General features: G+C 38.7%; 3 long non-coding RNA genes across 3 annotated transcripts; all 3 read left to right on the plus strand.

Annotated features, from left to right (window-relative positions):
* The first annotated feature begins 3,076 nt into the window (after positions 1-3,076).
* On the plus strand, positions 3,077-5,823 carry LOC127566005 (uncharacterized). The gene is made up of 3 exons (XR_007955344.1): positions 3,077-3,367; positions 5,481-5,542; positions 5,629-5,823. It is a non-coding gene; the product is annotated as an uncharacterized LOC127566005 (long non-coding RNA).
* Positions 5,824-6,332: 509 nt separating this feature from the next.
* LOC117575088 (uncharacterized) lies at positions 6,333-7,257 on the plus strand. Its single transcript, XR_004572840.2, has 3 exons — positions 6,333-6,437; positions 6,516-6,604; positions 6,674-7,257. It is a non-coding gene; the product is annotated as an uncharacterized LOC117575088 (long non-coding RNA).
* A 5,172-nt stretch (positions 7,258-12,429) lies between these two features.
* Positions 12,430-13,393, plus strand: LOC117576020 (uncharacterized). Its single transcript, XR_004572916.2, has 3 exons — positions 12,430-12,566; positions 12,645-12,733; positions 12,803-13,393. It is a non-coding gene; the product is annotated as an uncharacterized LOC117576020 (long non-coding RNA).
* The last annotated feature ends 2,947 nt before the right edge of the window (positions 13,394-16,340 follow it).

Genomic DNA, 16,340 nt, shown 5'->3' on the forward strand with positions numbered 1-16,340 from the left:
CGCTGCTGGCCTATTCATGTGCTCTGTTCGAAAAGAGTAAAATTTTGTTACCAACGTTGCAGCAGAAATAATAAAATAAAAAAAAAGAAAGCGCAGGAAGAGAAAAAGAATGAAAGGTACGTAGTAACACAGGCAGCATAAAAAGTGGCAACAACAAAACAGTAACATCATAATCAGCAAAAAATATTAATGGAGTTTTCATGTTTATAATGTCATTAGCTCACAAATGCTACGGATGTTGTGGAAGCTACTGCTGCTTTTGCTGCTGCTGCAGCACATGTGCCATGATTCTCTGCCACATATTTTGTATGTGATTTTTTTTTTTTGTTTTTTGTATGTATATATTTTCTGATATATATTTTTTTTTTACTTTTTGGTCTGATGCTGCTCTTTACGCGCACAAGGAGACGCCCATAAACATGGGACACACTCACTCACATAGAGTGGGGACAGTCTCACAGACACACATAGACACGACTATAAATGTGTGAACACTAATGTGCACATTATGTTGAGGCACATTATGCGTTGTTGTTGTTGTTGTTGCCAAAGCCAAAGGATTCAAGGGAGATTGGAAAGGGGTAGAAGCGAATAAAGACTCACTGCCCACCAGACCATGCACAATGAGTTGATTGTGGGCCACGGGGGCGTCACCAGTTAGCTGGCAACACTCAGCAAGTAAAAACCCTTTAACTCATTTGTTTTGCTTAACACAGGAGCCACGGCAGCAACAAGCAGCTGGCAAAGGCGAGGCCAAAGTCTCGCTTGAGTGGCAAACAGGAGGTAGCTGGCGAATGGAAGTGGGGGAAAGGGAAAGGAGCACTCTTCGCTTGGTGCTTTAAAACAAGAGGCGTGTGAAATAACGTTTAGCTTGACGTGCTGGTTCAAACAAACGTACACTCGTTGAGCCACACATCAAGATGTACAGAGCACATATGTATTTAAAATGTGTGCCAACAACCCGCTAGTAAATTGACAGCAATGTGAGCAAACTAGCACACTTATTCAAATACAATTAAAAAAGTTTGTAAGCTGAAAATAATTTGGTAAAGACAAAAAATGAACGCATTTTTTTTTTGCCAATATAAATGTTTTTTTAAAAGCGCATAATACCCTTGTAGAACATCACAATTTTATGCTGTTCTACAGAGTCTAAATATTTAAAACATTTTAATATGATTGCAGATGTAATACGTTTATCCAGGAAAATGCCGAAAATAAATATGAAATAAGGTACTAGTCAGAAGCAATTATTTTTAATCTAGCACAGACATAAGAACATTGTGACAGCGTATAAAATTCACAGGATTTTATGATAAGAATATTAACACTATCAAAGGCTTAACACACCAGAAATAAATAATATACGATATAATGCTTGTTATTGTTAGGAGTTATAATTAGTCTAGCAGAGTTAGCAATCTGTCGCAAGTTGTAATGCCATTAAAAGAATGTAAATGCTCATATTGTTGTTAGAAATTTGAATAATCTATCAAAATTTGGATTCAACGAATAATTAGAATTTAAATACTAATACAATTGCTAAAGTTGCATGCCAATTGCTCCTTCGACTGCTAGGCAATTGAAATTCATTGAATTTCCTACTGGGTCTCTGGGCCACAACATTGTTGTGCAGTGAAATGTTAACATGTGGCTGCGCACCAGCATTCATGTGGGCTCCGCTTATTTGTACTTTAACTATATGAATAACAAACCGTACACATACATACGCATACATATATTTATAAATATTATGAATAATATAAACTTAATGACTTGACACTTTTTTGTGTGTCTGTGAACTTGATATATATGCGCACATACTTCCACACGCTTGTGTGTGTATTCGACTTAATATATAAAAATAATAATATTCACAGTTCCTGTATGGAAAATTACACGAGCGCTCACAGACACGCTCAGTTAGCAATAGACAGCGGCATGTTAACATCTTCATTGTTGCGAGAGAAGTAAATTGAATGAAGAAACAGAATATTTGCTAATTCATGACAACCCTGGCAAACGGCAACCCTTTCGACTGACTCCCTTGACTCTAGTCAATGCGACGACGTTACGTCCTTTGTCTACTTTATAATGATAACATTTTCATGTTTTACAATGCTGTAATTTTTTAATGCGCTCAATATGAGTCCCACAACAGTTACACACACACACACAGACACATAAAAGTAGACAATACACACACATAAGGCAGCTCACATGGTTTTTATATACTTAGCAGTTTTTGTTGCGCGATGTTGCGTTGTTTTTATGCTGTCAGTTGAGCGTTTTTAATGTGTCACGGTTCATTCATTAATTTTAAGTAGTTTTCAAAACTATTAAGCTGTGCGAACAATCTCTCATTGTGGTTACCAGATTTTGTTGTGCCAAATGGGTGGCATGGGATGGAATAGCGCCCTTTACTGTCCGAGTTCAAGGCATTGCTTGCCTTTCAATTAACAATTTTGTACGCGACTTAAATGCATTATTAAAGAGCTCAATCAACGTTTCCGGAAACGGAAGTGAACTGCGAGTAAAGTTGTGTTTTTTTTCTACTACTTTCTTTTTTTTATTCGTATTCCTTCCGTTTTTTGCAAACCCTTCGCACGTTTTGATGGGGTTGGCGAGGCAGAGTTGTGCCTCACTGCAACAGCATGATGCGGCATTTACTCCCGCGTTTAGTTTGCCTTTGTTTGAGGCCAGCAAAGTTAGCGCATTTCATTTATTCATGTTTTCTTGGACCATCTCCTGTTCACCAGCTACCACCTACCAGCTCCTGTGCGTCCTTGGCTCTTTTCCATTACGTTTTTTGCCAGCACTTCGCGTCGCCAAGTCCGCTGCTAAATGTAATTTTCCGTTGTTAAATCCTGTTTTTCAAAACTTGTTTCCAAAGTGCAAAGGAAGTCAACTTGAGCGCAACAAGCACAAAAAAAAAACAGAGAGAAAACAAACTCTGCTTCAGAAAAAATGTGAAAGAAAACAAAAATGTGTGACAACAACAACAACAGCAAAAAAATGGAAAATGTCTCCGCTTGAAATGAAATAAATAACTTGGCACTCATCTGAGTGAATGCGCTACCCCCGCAAAAAGAAAAGTTGTGGACTAAGCAACTGTAGGTCATACAATGGTCGACCATAGAAAATCCAGTTGTCGTTTCAACATCTCAACGTTAGTTTCACCATGCCGAGAATTTAATCTATAAACTGACAAACAAAGCACGCCAGACAACAACAATTATGTGCCGGGGCTGACAGGCACCGGAGCTCTGAATTCTGTCCTGGAAGCGGAAATGTGTAGCATTTCTTATGAACTCGCTTAGGGAGCAGACATAATGCATAAGTTATTAAGGAAGCGGCGACAATGAAGGTAATGAACCCATGAACTTTGAGTAGTTGTACCATCTCAAGTATAGTATTTTAGACCTATTCTTTCAAAAGTCAATTCTTTCGCTGGAACAGCAACTATTTAATTAACATGCATATCTGAGTATTACTAAAAATACCATCAATTAAGTGGCTTATATACATCTTATTTGGTGTTATTTTCCCGATTTAACGTCTGGTTACCCAAATATGTTACATGGATTCAATTGCTTTTGCAATCTCAAGCAGCGACCTTTTACTTTAATTACAGTAATTTGATGCAGTGCAACTTGATTCAAAAATCGAGTCCCTTTAACAATTACAACTCGAGTTTATTATAAACATTCTTGGAACGCCCAACTAATTACAACTTCTTATGTCCCCGAACACATTTACTTTAATTAAGTTATATCCTGGCTCTGCCCCCTCCACAGTTCATAGCTTAGTTCAAAATGACAAATGCCCCTGCGAACGCCTACCAAAAAAGTTTACAGCATTTCGAGCAGGTCATAGTTTTTATTTGGGGATTCACTCTCTGCCCTTGTGTTCCCCTTGGCTCCCTTTGGGGTGTCCCTTTTTTGTACACTTGCCGGCAAAACAAATTTACGGCATTGCTTTTAGTTGTTCTCGTTATTGTTGTTGGTCATAGTTCTGTTCTTGTTCTTGTTGTTGCCGTTGTTGTTGTTGGCATGGTGCACACATTTCAAATGTACATAATAATTCACACGCTCTTTCGCTCCCTTGCTTACCACAAAAGGGAGGGGGCAACGCACAAATCTACGCCAAAAGTAAAGTCATAAGAAAATGCATAAAACATGCCAGCGACGACGACGACGACGACGCCGACGACGTCAACGTCGCCAACACTTCAGCTGCCAGCAGGCAAAAACTTTTCCCATCATCAACCACAAACAAAAGCCAACAATAGAAGGCAAAGGGACAGCAGCATCAGCCAACAACCGACCGGCCGACCAACCAAAACCAAAAACAAAAATACGAACACAACAAAAAAAAAAAAAATACAATACAATACCAAGTAGAGTCCGAACCCAAAAACCGCCCCTCGAGCCAGTTGGTAAACATAAATTGCTGCAGGGCAGCAGCAGCAACACCATCAGAAACACAGAGAGCAGCAGCAGCAGCGGCAGTACAAACCGTGGCAGCATAGGCAATCCTGTGATACAAGGACCTCGCTAAGCCACAACAACTTTGCAGCAATTAAGCTTTGGTCTGCCATTGGGCGGGCGGAGCACCGAACACTGAGTAACAAGAACCGAGCACTGAGAGCAGAGAACAGAGAACTGAGAAGAGCAAATAATTTTTAATTGTGCTGCACAATGCTGTAAAATTAATTCATCTTTTTCACACTCAAATAAATTGCTGTTGACGCGACGCCAACGCTGACAATAACAACACAACGCAACTAGAACAACAAGAGCGGAAGTTGTTGTCGCCGCCGTCGTCTGCTGAAGAGCGTAAATAATTACTTTTTCTTTGTGCTGTTGCCAAAACAGTTGCAATTGCTTTTGGCTTGCACTGACCTCCCTCTCCATCGTCATCTGACTCGCCCTCTCAACTTGTCTCCGCTGTGTCAGTTGCTGAAGCAGCAACAGCAGCAGCAGCAGCGGCGACAGCTTGTAACTGCAATCGTGGCATACATTGCGCATACGTAACGCGGGTTAGCCCTGCAATTTGTTTAATATATTTACGCCCATTGCTTGTTGCCAGCAAGTTGCATAACACGGCACGAAAAAACAAACAAACAAACATCGCCGTATACAATTTATATTTAATTATGCGTAAATTAGTCACACACACATACAATCACACGCACACAACCACGCAACAAAAAAGCGCTGCAAAAAGTGTAGCACACTATTCTGCTGCGCTCAAAGTGTTGGCACATGATAAACACTCACAAGTTTTTCTGCTCACTTGCTGTGTGTGTAGCTGTAGTTACTTGTAGTTAAATGCGGGTGACTGAGTTCTTTGACTTGTTTTTATATTTGTTTTTTTCGCACGCCAAGTGCCTCAGGGTGCTCCTGATTTTCTTGTAATTTACGCTAATTTCTTGTGCACCGAACATAAAATGCAGACACTTCTTTTGTGCATTTCAGTTTGCAACAAGCTTAAGAAACATTTTTAACCAAAAAAATGTATGCAAAAATACTTTGACGCTGTAAGTAAATATTTTCAAAACATTCCATTCATTTGCTGTTTATGTAATGAAATGCCTGCCCACATTTGATATTAACGCTCTTTAAGCTGCCAGGAGCAACCTGTCAGGCTTTGAACGCCAATACCTAACTCTTGCACTAAGATTTGAAAACGGATTTGCACAAGGCTCGTGGCTGGATTTAAAGGCCCGTTGGTGGTCGGGTTTCACTTATTTTGTATTATTTTAATCAAAATTAAGATGGCAATTTAAGCAAATTGAGCATGTGATATAAATAAAATACTTTTGGCTTCCCTAATAACAATTTTGATTTTATGCTTCCGATTTTGATTTATAAACCCTTGTAATAGGCCGCTTGTCGTATTTGAAATTGAGTAAGCCTAAAAGTATGCAACATTTTTTTCTTTTCTTTCTGCACACCTACATATTTCTATCTATTATTTATTATATTATTTATTTATATGTTTATTGTCCTAGTTAATTTGTATTATTTAATTTGTTTAGTTGTATAAAATAATTTGTAGTCTGAGAAAATGGTACTCAATGTCTTGTCATGGTTTGTGCTGAGAAGCGGAGCTTTATTTACAAATGAGACTGAAAGCTCCAAAAATAGCGCCATCTATTGGTGGACCACGATACATGCAAGCATGAATTGCTAGATCAGCTGATCGTGTTAAGTCCAGACCAAAATAGACAAGCGATTACCTTTTTGAGTAGGATTAATTGTCAAATTTCCGAAAAAAAAAGGTTTTTGTTGTTGGTTTTGGCTGGAAGAAATGGTTAGCAGGTTATGTGCAGAACCTGAAAAAAAAAATAGTGGAAAAGTGCATGTGCTTTAATAGAAAAAAAAAGTACATCAGTGAAGTGGTTGGTGTAGTCAGATGCATAAAACGTACTTGTGAGTATACAAAGATACTTCATTGTATAATTGTTATACTGAGTCGTAATCTTGTCATCTTCTTTTCTTTTACAAAAGTGCACCTTGCCGTCCACTTGTAGCTGTTTGTCCACTATAGGAATTTGCCAACTGGCGTAAATAAACCAAGTGCCGTTTTCCAGATTAGGGTAAATATTTGTTATACGTATATTTAGTTTTTTGTTGTTCTAAGTTTAGTCTTGTCTATTTATTTTTAGATTCGGCACTTCGTCATAAATTATAATAACTCAATCCTAATTTATATAATAACCCAGCCATAATTTATATAATAACCCAGTGTGTAAATTATAATAACCCAGTGGTAGAATTTTAAATTAATTTAAAATGAAACGTCAAAACACACAACTGCTTGATTAACGGCCAACCACCAAAAGCTCCAAGTCGCAGCTGTGCTGGACACATCAGCTGTCTGGGCAACGCAAACAGATGAGCTGTTGCTAGCTGCAGACGCTCATTGAGCACAGGAGAATTGCTTCCCAGCAGGTTGTGTTTCTACTGCAAAACACCTGCGTCCGGCAGCCTTGCGATCTCCATTGGCTATTTGCTCCGCACTTGTGGTGGCATCGAGGCCGAGTATCTGCGTCACCCAGGAGGAAGGCGAACGGCAGCTTATTTTTTTTTGTTTGTTTGTTTATTATTGTTAATTTACGTTATGTTGTTTAACTATGCATCTATAAGTGATAGTCCATCAATGTTGTAAGTGTAATATGATGTGGCGAGAAAGTTGAACCAACAACTTTTCTGGGTCCTTCATAATACAAGTACCACTGTACTATTGTATAAAATAGAAATGACAATCATTTAAGAAGGCATGTAAGACAACACCTATAGGCAAAATATCTTTGTAAAATTGAATTTAGTTATAAATATTAATGTTTTTGTATTGCCTGAAAAGCATGTAAAACCATACTTGCATACATTCGTATGTATGCATGTTTGTTTTGATCGACGCTACCGGTCATAGCAAGCAGCTTTCATGCAGGCGCAAAAGCTCGCAATTATATTATTCCCCACAGATACACCACAGACAGGCACCAACACAAGGAAAGATCTTTCTGCGTGGGAGTCTCTAATGTATGTAAGTCTGTTTCACTCTAACTAATTAATAATACACGAGCTACAGCTAAAGCTTCCCTTTTGTTGGTGGTCCATCTGACCATAGCGCTGCTACAGCTGTCTGCAGTCCCAGCGGTCAGTGACCTTGCGAGACTGGCAATAGCAAAACATTTCATTGAGTGACAGCCATCAGCTGATCCTCATTTTTACTTGCATCTAGTGTTTGCCTATATTCGGTGTGATGGTCTAACATTGCATTCCTAAATGAACCAAAACTAGTTCATTTTAGCTCATTTTTTCCTTCTCTTAATTTATTCAACATTTAAATGCAAAAATAATTATTTATATTATAATTATGCTAGATCATATTTTATATTTATAGGTTAATTATTTTTAGTTTTTCTTTATTTATTCTTTTTTTGTTTGCCTTATTTAATTAATTCCGCCTCATACACACTTAATATGTTTGTCCGTTAAATTATTTATTTATTTATTTTTCTTGTCATTTTTTTTTCTTGTCATTTCATAATGTTGTTAATATTCCAAGTATTTTTGTTATCTGTTAATAAATTAAGTATGTCCGCTTAATTGTTCACTTTTATTTGGAACCATGCCTAACCAAGCAGGAGTAGGTTAGCCGAACCACTGTCTTTTAGGGATCCTGCCAACTTTTTAGTTTTTGGCATTTGAATGCAGGATCACGGTAGGGTGGGCGTCTGCACACAATAACAGCTGTGTTGCGTTAGAGAGTGGCTCCGTCTTCTTTGTTAACCTACCTTCCTCTCCTTCCCTTTCTCTTCTCTTTCACTATTGTTTCATGTAACCTTCCCATTGCACTCCTTCTCTGTTTTCCCATATGTACGCGAATTTTAAATGTATTATTGTTATAAGTGGTGCGTCCTATTAGTTGGCCCTTTCCTTGAACCCCATGCTATCTGAGCAAAGCCCGGAGAAGCCAGCGCGTACGCCACACTAGTAAACCTTCCACCAGCACCAGACGAATATTACACTAGTGATTCGTTACAGATATAATTATAATTTAATAATATATTTTGGCGCCCAATCGTGTGGCCTGTTTTTTGGATAGAATCTAAACATGGCCTTTAAAAATATTATATATGCTCTAGAATCAATAACATCTAGTGATTCAAGTCTTTTTGTTGTCCTTATCCATATTTGTGTACTGGGTTAGTCTCTTTGTGTCTGTGTTGTTATCGAGAAAGTAATACCTCATAAGACCAGGGCAAAAGAACTTAACCAAGACGGTAGTGGTTGACGTTTTCGAAAATAATAGCTTCAAAATGGCTTTATACTCAAACGGTCAAACTGTCTACAGTCATTTATATGCTATCGCATTTCTTTAGGTGTAGAGCTTACTTTGAAAAAGTTCGTGGACCAGATCTGCCTCTTGCGGTAAGCAAAACACCTAATGAAAACGATGGAAATAAATTAGTACTACAAAAGTAATTCAGCAATTGACAACTAAATTCATTGACTGGGGTTGCATAGTCCCGTGGTGGCGCAAGTCAGCTTAATGTGTTTAGTATTGTTTATTGTCCGTCTTTAGCAATCATAGAAGTTTAAAATGTAGTAATACTAATTAGGCGATATATAATCGACTGAGTATGGTTTGCATGCTATTATGCTATACTTAGTTTTGAAATAATTGCTCTTAAAGTTGGTATTATTAACATAAAGGAGCTTTATGAATGCTTATATTTTCCCCAATTTCTTTTCTTTCCTTTTTAGTGGCTGTTAAGGCATTCACATTTCAATTAGTGTTTGAAACGGATCGTGGCTCTGAGCTGCTTTCTCGTCATACTAATTGAAGGTATGCCTATCTAGCAACTAGTCCTATCCATTCAGGTGGGTTAATTAGAAAATCTGGAGGCTAACTTACACTCTGTGAAGTTTTGCATGGTTTCCAAATATCTTATGAATCGTGTTTATTTATCAGTTTTGTTGAAATTTACATTTGTATTATTATTTATTTATCTATTTAATTGTTCAGTAATTTTTGTGTGTTAATTATTATTTGGTATTTGTTTATTTATTTATTTATTTCATTTTTGTCTCTTATTTATTTAAGTCTTTATTTATTTATATATTATTTTTCCCCATTATTATTATTTATTTATACAGTTGTTTGTAGAAAAATTTTTCCTTCATTAGCAGAAATTCTGAAGATTAGGTCTTACATATCATGCCAGGTCCCATAATTCAAGGTGAAACCATTTGTTGTGTTTGCACTCAGGAGGTCGAACATCCTGCTCAATTGTTAGCTACAAGGTGCAATCATTATTTTCACCACGCCTGCTTTAATACTCGCACTGACAATAGGAATTTGTGTCCAGTGTGCCGAACGGTGTTAACAAGATCTTCTGTAAATCTTGCTGAAGAATTGGAAGCAGCCAGTTCAAGTGCCACTATGAGAACTAGAGGGCAAGCGAAAGCCACGGCGACGGTCGCATCGGCAAATGCCAATGTGGGAAATTCTACTGGTATTGGTAGTAGGTCCAGCTCGCAGCCAAGGCAGCCGACTCCAATTCCACAAGCTCCGCAACCGGTTGTAGTTCAGAGTCCAATAGCTCAGCCAGCAGCAAGTGCTGTTGGCCAAGAAATACAGCAGACCATTGCGGCTGCGATATCAGCAGCATTAGTACAGCAGACGCAGATACTATCGCAGGTGCTGGAAAATGGTTTTCAGAGATTAGTTCAGCAACAGCTAGCTGTCAACTCTGAACCAATCCAATCTATTCCTAGACCTTCTCCAACAAGTCCACAGCATCAAAGCTTTCAGGAGTTGTTTGGATTACCAAATCGACTCGATACGAATCCGTTGGTAAATCCGAGAGCGCCGCAAGTTGGTGCCAACTCTTCGCCATTGGGTTCTCAGCTGAGTAATAGTCTGCGACCCGACAGAATTAGCCAGATTATTGCTAATTGGAAGCTGCGATACTCTGGTCATTCGTCTATGTCGATAGAAGATTTTCTTTATCGCGTAGAAGCATTGACTCGGCAAACCCTTGACGGAGACTTTGAGTTGCTAGCCAAATATGCGAGTAACTTGTTTGAGGGTAGAGGGAGTGAATTTTTCTGGAGGTACCACAAAAGTGTGACAGAAGTTCGTTGGGCAGACTTATGCAAGGCATTGAAAAATCAGTTTACAGATGGCAGAACTGATTTGGAGATTCGAGCAGCTATTTCGCAACGAAAGCAGAAAGCCAACGAATCGTTCGATCAGTTCTACGAAGTCATTGTGGCATTAGTAGATCGTTTGAACAGCCCAATGAGTGAGCAGTCCATGCTGGAAGTCTTGCGAGCCAATTTGCTCTCGGATATTCAGCACGAATTATTATATGTGCCAATATTCAGCGTTGAGCAGTTGCGTCACACTGTTCGTACGCGAGAGAGGTTTTTGAAAACTATTTCAATGCCATCAACCGTTCTCAGGGGTTTACCGAGACGGCATGTAAGTGAAGTCACGGTTCAAGCCACAATGCATGAAGAGGATGATGTTGCAGAGCCAGAGAATCTGGAGGTGGATGCTCTGACACTTTCATGTTGGAATTGTGGGAAGAGTGGTCATAGATACCAAGATTGTGTAGCCGTACGTAAAGTATTTTGCTACGGTTGTGGTAAGCGTGACACTTATCGACCCAGTTGCACGAAGTGTGCAATTCCAACTAAACCTGTAGGTGCGCGCACCGTTAACAAGTGCACGCAAACAAGTCTCAAAGGGTACCAACCCCGAGTATGTGAAGATAACAGTTTATCCAACATAGTTTCTGAAATTCAAATAAACCCGGCCAGATCTATTAGTTCGGATGTAGAGAATGTTTGCAATTCAGGTGTTCGCAATAAACAGCGGAAGGGGAATTGCATAATAAGCAATAAGGAGGAAAAGAGAGCTGTATTAGCGTCAATAGTAGACATCACTGGTGATCCTCGTCCTTATGCCCAAGTCAAGATGCTAGGCAAAACGATAACTGGGTTAATGGACACGGGCGCTACTATTAACTGCATTGGTGGGAAGTTAGCTGAGGAAATACTAGCAAACAACACCGAATATACGCAACTATCGTCATCGGTGAAAACTGCTGATGGAAATAGGCAGCGAATTTGTGGCAAATTGAGTGTTCCTGTCCAATTTAAGGGCAAGATACAAGCACAACGATTTTATATCGTACCAACTTTGTCACAAGACGTATATTTGGGTATTGAGTTTTGGAGAGATTTCAAGCTATTGCCAATATGTTTGATGCACCCGGCTGACACTGATAGAATTGCATCAATTACCTTTGATAATTCGCAGCAACTCGAGTTGACATCGGAGCATCGGAAACAGAACTGGCAAATTTCATGCGAAGGACCTTAAGCAATAATCGCTTATCTTCGCACCATTGCTATTAAGCTACCTCCAAGCGGGTATCCCACTTTGTCGTTACAACGACTAAGTGTGATTTTGCCAGGGGGATGTGTAATAGGCCGCTTGTCGTATTTGAAATTGAGTAAGCCTAAAAGTATGCAACATTTTTTTCTTTTCTTTCTGCACACCTACATATTTCTATCTATTATTTATTATATTATTTATTTATATGTTTATTGTCCTAGTTAATTTGTATTATTTAATTTGTTTAGTTGTATAAAATAATTTGTAGTCTGAGAAAATGGTACTCAATGTCTTGTCATGGTTTGTGCTGAGAAGCGGAGCTTTATTTACAAATGAGACTGAAAGCTCCAAAAATAGCGCCATCTATTGGTGGACCACGATACATGCAAGCATGAATTGCTAGATCAGCTGATCGTGTTAAGTCCAGACCAAAATAGACAAGCGATTACCTTTTTGAGTAGGATTAATTGTCAAATTTCCGAAAAAAAAGGTTTTTGTTGTTGGTTTTGGCTGGAAGAAATGGTTAGCAGGTTATGTGCAGAACCTGAAAAAAAAAATAGTGGAAAAGTGCATGTGCTTTAATAGAAAAAAAAAGTACATCAGTGAAGTGGTTGGTGTAGTCAGATGCATAAAACGTACTTGTGAGTATACAAAGATACTTCATTGTATAATTGTTATACTGAGTCGTAATCTTGTCATCTTCTTTTCTTTTACAAAAGTGCACCTTGCCGTCCACTTGTAGCTGTTTGTCCACTATAGGAATTTGCCAACTGGCGTAAATAAACCAAGTGCCGTTTTCCAGATTAGGGTAAATATTTGTTATACGTATATTTAGTTTTTTGTTGTTCTAAGTTTAGTCTTGTCTATTTATTTTTAGATTCGGCACTTCGTCATAAATTATAATAACTCAATCCTAATTTATATAATAACCCAGCCATAATTTATATAATAACCCAGTGTGTAAATTATAATAACCCAGTGGTAGAATTTTAAATTAATTTAAAATGAAACGTCAAAACACACAACTGCTTGATTAACGGCCAACCACCAAAAGCTCCAAGTCGCAGCTGTGCTGGACACATCAGCTGTCTGGGCAACGCAAACAGATGAGCTGTTGCTAGCTGCAGACGCTCATTGAGCACAGGAGAATTGCTTCCCAGCAGGTTGTGTTTCTACTGCAAAACACCTGCGTCCGGCAGCCTTGCGATCTCCATTGGCTATTTGCTCCGCACTTGTGGTGGCATCGAGGCCGAGTATCTGCGTCACCCAGGAGGAAGGCGAACGGCAGCTTATTTTTTTTTTGTTTGTTTGTTTATTATTGTTAATTTACGTTATGTTGTTTAACTATGCATCTATAAGTGATAGTCCATCAATGTTGTAAGTGTAATATGATGTGGCGAGAAAGTTGAACCAACAACTTTTCTGGGTCCTTCATAATACAAGTACCACTGTACTATTGTATAAAATAGAAATGACAATCATTTAAGAAGGCATGTAAGACAACACCTATAGGCAAAATATCTTTGTAAAATTGAATTTAGTTATAAATATTAATGTTTTTGTATTGCCTGAAAAGCATGTAAAACCATACTTGCATACATTCGTATGTATGCATGTTTGTTTTGATCGACGCTACCGGTCATAGCAAGCAGCTTTCATGCAGGCGCAAAAGCTCGCAATTATTATTATTCCCCACAGATACACCACAGACAGGCACCAACACAAGGAAAGATCTTTCTGCGTGGGAGTCTCTAATGTATGTAAGTCTGTTTCACTCTAACTAATTAATAATACACGAGCTACAGCTAAAGCTTCCCTTTTGTTGGTGGTCCATCTGACCATAGCGCTGCTACAGCTGTCTGCAGTCCCAGCGGTCAGTGACCTTGCGAGACTGGCAATAGCAAAACATTTCATTGAGTGACAGCCATCAGCTGATCCTCATTTTTACTTGCATCTAGTGTTTGCCTATATTCGGTGTGATGGTCTAACATTGCATTCCTAAATGAACCAAAACTAGTTCATTTTAGCTCATTTTTTCCTTCTCTTAATTTATTCAACATTTAAATGCAAAAATAATTATTTATATTATAATTATGCTAGATCATATTTTATATTTATAGGTTAATTATTTTTAGTTTTTCTTTATTTATTCTTTTTTTGTTTGCCTTATTTAATTAATTCCGCCTCATACACACTTAATATGTTTGTCCGTTAAATTATTTATTTATTTATTTTTCTTGTCATTTTTTTTTCTTGTCATTTCATAATGTTGTTAATATTCCAAGTATTTTTGTTATCTGTTAATAAATTAAGTATGTCCGCTTAATTGTTCACTTTTATTTGGAACCATGCCTAACCAAGCAGGAGTAGGTTAGCCGAACCACTGTCTTTTAGGGATCCTGCCAACTTTTTAGTTTTTGGCATTTGAATGCAGGATCACGGTAGGGTGGGCGTCTGCACACAATAACAGCTGTGTTGCGTTAGAGAGTGGCTCCGTCTTCTTTGTTAACCTACCTTCCTCTCCTTCCCTTTCTCTTCTCTTTCACTATTGTTTCATGTAACCTTCCCATTGCACTCCTTCTCTGTTTTCCCATATGTACGCGAATTTTAAATGTATTATTGTTATAAGTGGTGCGTCCTATTAGTTGGCCCTTTCCTTGAACCCCATGCTATCTGAGCAAAGCCCGGAGAAGCCAGCGCGTACGCCACACTAGTAAACCTTCCACCAGCACCAGACGAATATTACACTAGTGATTCGTTACACCCTTTGGCGATCATAGCAACATGAAGCTGTCGTCACCATTCAGTTCTCTACATTGGCACAACTTCATTTTAAATCAATAACCGGCAAAATCAAAGCTAAAGTCAAATGCTTGGAATTCTGTTCTTGACAAGTTTTGTTATTGATTTACAACTCTCGCAATTTCCTTAGAATTCTGATGGCTACATCAATACGGTTCGCAGAGTTAGACAAGAATTTAACCGATAACTTGAACAACAAACTCAAGAAACTTTCTTACTTAAATAGTTGCCTCGTCTTTACCTGCAAAACTTTTCTATGCCAGCGCACACAAACACATACATAGACATACACACACGTATGCATAGTGCCAATATTTGCACACTCATTAAACAGCGTTGGGGGTCCCCGCAGAAGCCCGCTGAATTTATGGCAACCCCGAGTGCAAGCTGTATGCATCCATAATTAACTTGTTGTACTCTTCGCTGTATGCCCCCATACATACAGGTGCATGAAAAGCGAGCAGGTATTTAGCAGCAGGCGAGACATTTATTGGTAGTTGCATCCCGCGAATGTTGATGGCCCTGGGACCTCAGCTCACACACAACACCGAACAGACTAGCACAGAACAGAATAGAGCTGAACAGAGCAGAACGAGTCAGTAAGAAGCGTTGCACTTTAATTTATGAATGGAACACGTGGGAGCCAGCAATGTTATGCAAATACTGGTGTGTGGGAGCAATGGGCTCTAGATCGCAACGCAATGGCAATAGCAATGGCAAAACGCATTGCATAGCGTAGGCCATTTTTAATTTGCACACATTGTGAATGAGAGAGAGCCTGAGGTCTGGGTTTCTGGGGTCTGAGGTTGGGGGGTCTGGCTATTGGCACAAATGTGAAAATTATGTGAATGCGAATGTGAATGAAATTTGTTAGCAGCCGCTTGACAAAGCGACGTTGTCAAAAGGCAACCACGTCTGGCGAACCCTAACGACGCGACGTCTGACGACGAGCCCCAACTAACATTCGCTGGGTGCAGTCGCTTGCACGTGAGCGTCAACAAATGTCGAGAGCGAAATAAACAACAACAAAAATTAAACGACAATGAAACGCTTGAAATGTCTGTGACCTTTGCCGGAGCCAAGAGCTAAGAGCTTGACAAAAAAGGGACGACTAGTATTTAGCTCGTAACTTCATCATCACGGCATCAAAGTCGCACGTTTCTTACACTCCGAGCCAGGCGGCAGACTCCCCAGAGAATTTCGACAACAATTGTTATTAACCAGACGCATTAAACAAATGAACAAAGTGAATTAAACGAGTGCAATAAAAATGCTTGTTCGCATGTGAATCGTGTTTCACATGTCATTCATTAACTTTTCCCTAAGCCGATGACAACAGAAATGTAATGACAGACGAGAGACAATTGTATCATGTCAATCTGTAAACAATGCATTTTGCAATGTTTTAAAGATGTTACAATTTATCATCAATTAGTTTAATGACAGAGAGTCGAATAAAGCTTAGCGCATTTATTGCCAACAAATTATCGTTCGTTTTCGTATCGAATTCAACAATTTTACTTTTTATGACAACTAATAAATATGTATGCATGCTAGTCAAACTAGTCAAAATGACATTGACCCACAATATGGATGCTGTATTTTTTATTAAC

Source organism: Drosophila albomicans, chromosome 2R (genome assembly GCF_009650485.2).
Source record: "Drosophila albomicans strain 15112-1751.03 chromosome 2R, ASM965048v2, whole genome shotgun sequence".
NCBI lineage: Eukaryota > Metazoa > Arthropoda > Insecta > Diptera > Drosophilidae > Drosophila > Drosophila albomicans.